Raw genomic sequence first — 6085 nt, forward strand, 5'->3', positions numbered from 1 at the left:
TATATATCAGGTGCTGCTGCTTTCAGTCATTGTGCAAATGTGCTGTTTGTAAGCTTGTAAAGCTGCAGTCAGCTGAGACTGAAGAAGTCACCTGATCAGTGAGCAAACGTTTCTGAAAACGTCCAGATGAACAGAATCAACCTTTTGGGATCAGCCAGCAATGCAGCATCATTGTTGTTCAGCTTCAGAGGTTTGCAGGAATGAACTGATGACCAGAAACAGCTGCAAAGTCCAAGAAAATACCAGCTGGAGTTCAGCTGCATTTGAAGAAGTCAAAGAAAAGTAAGGATGGCAAAGGGCGACGTTTTCTTCCAAAGAGCTGCAAACATGGTCGACGCCTCATTAGAAGAATCATCTGGACATTTGTGAGGAACTCTAACCAAGAAAGCAACGTCACACAGATCCAACAGACAGTTTCCATGACTGCAAGTGTTGAGTGGAAAAATGCTACATTGCATTATTGCATCCTCTCACCACAGGAGGCGCTGTTGGCACCACTGATTGCTGATCAGCTGTTCTCTGATGATCTGATTGATACTGTGAATAACGGGACTCACTGAACTCTGTGACACAGTGAAGATTACAGAGTTTAACTTCACCCTTTAAGACTGACCACAGAACCAAGTCCGCCAGAGCTTTTGTTATATTTTTACATGCTGTGGAGCCATTTGTGGGAGCATTTCAAGTTGCTATACATCAATACAACTGTTATAGCCCTAATTTTAATAATATGTATGCATTAAGTCCATAGTAACTACATAAACTGCAAAAAAAACCTCTGCTCATCCATCTCTGTGTGTATCAGGATACATTTGGTTCATAATACACAGAAAAATCAGAGTTATTACCTGTAATAAATGTGAAAGATTCCTGCAGTGATAACCAGGCAGGACTGAAACACATCCAAGCTGTCACCACGGTAACAGCACCGCCCATCCACAGGTGAGGGGAGGAGCAAAAAGAGGGACTTTGACCATTTTATACTAAAAACACTCAACTAATGTTTCTAATATGAAACAAATAAGCCCACATTAATGTGAGCGTTTATTAAATAATAATAATGATGATTTCCTCCTGATCTCATTTCCACAGCAGAGAAAACTGTGGTGTATATTGAGGTGGAGGGTGTGGTCTGTGGCTCAGGTGTAGAGTGAGGGTGGGGTGCACCACAGCAGCATGCTGGGACTGCTGAGGGTGGAGGAGGGAGTGATGATGACATCAGAGCTGCAGCACAGAGACCAGTGAACACACAGTCTGTTCATCTTTGCATAGATACAATATACAGCACAATATTGAATGACAGACACGCTGTGGGAGCTTCCACAGATACACTGACGTCAGCATCCAGAGTCCTCCTGCTGCTCCCCCCTCAGAGCCCCGTGATCAGCACCAACACATTCAGTTAGATGACAGAGTCCAGCTGCAGCTAGAATCAGCTCCCCTCTGTGAACAACAGCACAGCGTCAGTGTTTCACACTCAGTGAAAGGAGGAAACAGCAGAAGAACACCATGTGTGCTACGTTTCCCAGGACACACTACAAACTGCACAAATACAGAGCAGCACGTGGAAGGACCTGGAGCTGCATTTACAGAGCTGCAGACAGCGTGATGTCCTGTATGGACAGGTGGAAGGAACCAAGTCCTCAGCTGGAACACTCGTGTTTGTCCACAGACAGGAAACACAGCAGGAAACTTCCTCACAGAAGTGCAGCTCATGGATAACACACTTCCTGTCAGTCAGAATGAGGCTGCAGCCAAACACAGAAAGGTGTTTTTGTCCAGATGAGCCCAGAGAAGAAACACGAGTGTTCACAGACATCAGAAGCTCAGAGAGGTGAAACATGAGGTTGGAGTCCTCGTCAGCATCCAGAAGAGCTGCTGTGAAACCCTGAGTACTCATGACAGACTCTGATGGCACAAACACATCATGATTCAAACAGAAAGACAAACATGGAGCTCCTGATCCTCCTGCATGAGAACAAGCTGACATGAGCGCTGTGTCTGAGAGTGTCTCCCTGTCACAGTGACAATAACACAGCTGCTGCTCACAGTCATTAAACTGACCTGAGGTCAGCTGTGCTCCTTACATATGAACCATGTGACCTCACATCAGTGCTGTGGATGACTGTAGTCATAGAAGAGTAGAGCTGTAGCAGGTGGTGTGAGGAGGAGGTGGTGTATTCTAGTTAACGCAGTACTGAAACACTCCAGCAGAGGGCGCTGTTAAGTCCTTATTGTAACACAGTTACTGTGTGCAGTTAGACTTCATACATAATCTGCACTTATTTCCATCAGACATGCTGTCAGTAAATGATTGGTTTCTATTGATTCTACTTCCTGTTGACTCGTTTGATGACAGTGAAACAATCACAGCTGATTGTGTGATGATGTAAACTGTCACTGTTACATTCAGTGTGTGTGACATAATGTTAGTGCAGGCTGATAACAGCCTGGTTCTGTTAGAAACACATGAACGTGTCCATAGATCAGTGTGTGTTTAACATGAGAGCTTCAGCCCTGCTGATGTGTTAAATAAAGACATGCAGGAAAACTGATGAGACTCTGAAATAACTCTTTATATTTATAATGTAACTCTGCATCAAAAGAACAACAAAGGATCCCAGACAGGTTTCTGTGAACAAAGACCATTCTGATGTTTCTGTGTTTCTAACACTTTGACATTATTAGTAAACAGACTGCAGTGAGCAGCATTTATAAAGAGCTTCTATATAAAGATATGACAGCTGTTTGACAAGTTTATCACTCTGTGTTTGGACCTGATCAGTCCAGCTGTTTACTTGAAACATGTTCATTTACCTGTTCTGTTATATTCATGTTCTTGTCTCTGTTGAAAACACATTTTAATGTCCCTCAGATTTTTCTCCCAGATGAATAAATATAAAAATGACACAAACTGACTGCAGCTACTTTTTGTCCTTTCTGTCCAAAACCTTCATGTGACTCATGAGAGACACGTTTCAGCTGTTTGTGACAGATCAGAGGCCAACAAGTCATTTATAACACTTTCCATCATTGTTTAAAGTTCTCAGTGTTTCTGTGTTGCTGCGTATAGGATCTCCCAGCATCATCACTGTGCTGTCCAATCATTGTGTGCGAGGTTACCCTTATAGTGCGATGTGTGTTTGCACAAAGAGAAGCATGTGTGTCAAATATAAATAAGCACAGAACAGAAACAGCTGCTCGTTTCTTCTGTTTAGAGTCAAGTTAGTGTTTTGTGTCTTTGTTTGAGGCCTGATGTCGAGCAGAGGTGTGTGTAACTGCACTGGTCTGTTATATGTGTGAAGTGTGTGCTTCTCTTCAGCATCATCTTTGTCACTGCTGATTCCTTTGTGTCATCATGTGTTGAGAAGAGAGAACAGTTATAACGGAGGAGCAAAAGGAAGCCCTGAAATCTGCATCAACAAGGAAGTGTTGGCTCACCAGTGATCCCAGCAGAGCCACTGGTTTGGCTCCAGTTGTTCTAGATTCAATGATGTTGTTGCTACAGATACATGTCAGCATCTTTATTGAATTTAATATGAAGCAGAAATGGTGTCATTAGGAGAAGAAGAGGAGAACAAGTCCGGCGAGGAGGCAGCAGCTCTTAAAGATGAAACAGCAGCTCAGCCCTGAGCTCAGAGAGCTGCACATGAAAAAGCTCCTCAAGCAGATCCTGTCAGAGGTTTGTCATCAACAGGAGGAACTGTTCACATCATAGGATGAAGATGCTGTCAGCTGGATGAAGAAGGTTATTTAATGCAAACGTTCACACTGAAGTCAAATTGTTGTCGTGTTGAACAGATTCATGTACTGATCGTCTCCAGAATGTTAGAAGAGCTTCAATGAATCATTAGAAACAACTTACAGCTGCACAGCTGTGTCAAACACATCTGTGTGTCATTGTTGTGTTTCTACATGTGACACACGTCTAAAACATGCACACAATCTGAACACAAACAGGGACTCATGTGTTCCCACAGCCAGATGCTGAGAGCCATTTCCTTGTAGTCCTGTGTCTACATACATGAACCATTAGATGTTATTGGAATGATTGTCAGCTCTGATAGTTTCATGTGTGTTTAGCTGGACGCTGTTTGATCCTCGACATGTTTAAAGGTGTCCAGTCCTGAGACACTGGGGCTGGAAACAGCTGTGATGTCATTGGACTGTCACACAGACAGAAGTGCATGAAGTGAGCAGCCGAGGAGCCGCTGATGTTTTGGATTCAACAGCATTTGAAAGGTCGACACAGACACATTTGCACACAGAAAGCTGAATCTGTCATATGCCACAGTGAACTCACTGTTCAGTGTTTTTCAGGAAGCTTCTTAACTGCCTCTGCTGCCAAACAAGCAGCTGATGTCCTTGAGAAGAAGCTGAAGAAGTCTTCAACAACAAATACAGGATACCAAAATACCAAAAAGTTCTACTTTGGTTTCATCTGACCACATGACATTCTCCCAATCCTCTGCTGTATCATCCATGTGCTCTCTGGCAAACTTCAGACGGGCCTGGACATGCACTGGCTTCAGCAGCGGAACACGTCTGGCACTGCGGGATTTGATTCCCTGCCGTTGTAGTGTGTTACTGATGGTGACCTTTGTTACTTTGGTCCCAGCTCTCTGCAGGTCATTCACCAGGTCCCCCCGTGTGGTTCTGGGATCTTTGCTCACCGTTCTCATGATCATTTTGACCCCACGGGATGAGATCTTGCGTGGAGCCCCAGATCGAGGGAGATTATCAGTGGTCTTGTATGTCTTCCATTTTCTGATGATTGCTCCCACAGTTGATTTTTTCACACCAAGCTGCTTGCCTATTGTAGATTCACTCTTCCCAGTCTGGTGCAGGTCTACAATACTTTTCCTGGTGTCCTTCGAAAGCTCTTTGGTCTTGGCCATGGCGGAGTTTGGAGTCTGACTGTTTGAGGCTGTGGACAGGTGTCTTTTATACAGATGATGAGTTCAAACAGGTGCCATTCATACAGGTAACGAGTGGGGGACAGAAAAGCTTCTTACAGAAGACGTTACAGGTCTGTGAGAGCCAGAGATTTTCCATGTTTGAGGTGACCAAATACTTATTTTCCACCCTGATTTACCAATAAATTCTTTACAAATCCTACCATGTGGATTCATGGATTTTTTTTTTTCACATTCTGTCTCTCACAGTTGAAGTGTACCTCTGGTGCAAATTACTGACCTCTGTCATCATTTTAAGTGGGGGAACTTGCACAATCGGTGGCTGACTAAATACTTTTTTGCCCCACTGTGTATATATATATATATATATATATATATATATATATATATACATACATACACATACAGTGGGGCAAAAAAAAAAAAAAAATATATATATATATATATATATATTTTTTTTTTACATACATAGTTTTTTGTTGCCTTATTGTTCCAAGCGCTGTCACCAATCTTTGCATTTTGTTATTATCTCATGACACTTGTTTAATCAGCTACCATCTCTCCTGTGGACTTTTTAATGTCTACAGTCTCAGACCAACACAGCCCTGCCCTTCCCATATTAGATTCTTGATGAATGTGTGTTGTTGTTATTCAGCCTGGTTCAATGTGCCCCTTTTTAACTTTGAGCACCCGCCCCTTTAAACCTCTCTGCACAGCCCTGCACTGAACTCACTATCTTCTCCCTCTAACAGCCTCCACATGTTCTCACTGTAATTTCCCCTCATGAATGAATTTATGCTGCACTAATGTGAATGTTTGCAGGGAAATCAAACGCATTTCACACGCAGTACTCGAGCTGACTTACCTTTGTTTGAATGACGACTTGTACGCGCTGACTCCACAGATAAGGTACGAAAATATATCAGGCTACGTCTTCAGGGTTTCTACTCCACGGCCGTATTTCATACGGGTCCACATTTCCACTGCACGCTATTTTCTGCAAGTACCGCCGCTTCGCCTCTGGACGCAATCGGTCTCTATAGAGTCCATTCTCTTTTGAGCTGCTTTTAAGCATCTTGTAATCGTCGTTCCAACACAGTGTGTTTGTTTTGATTCGTAGACCTCGAAAATGGTGCCGCGCTCCCACAATGCATTGCGGCGTGACGTCA

The sequence above is a fragment of the Aulonocara sp. 'chitande type north' Nkhata Bay genome, unplaced genomic scaffold, assembly GCF_057382095.1.
Source record: "Aulonocara sp. 'chitande type north' Nkhata Bay isolate Kocher_YH1m ecotype deep benthic unplaced genomic scaffold, A_spYH_male_GT1.1 unmapped_scaffold_20, whole genome shotgun sequence".
Classification (NCBI taxonomy): domain Eukaryota; kingdom Metazoa; phylum Chordata; class Actinopteri; order Cichliformes; family Cichlidae; genus Aulonocara; species Aulonocara sp. 'chitande type north' Nkhata Bay.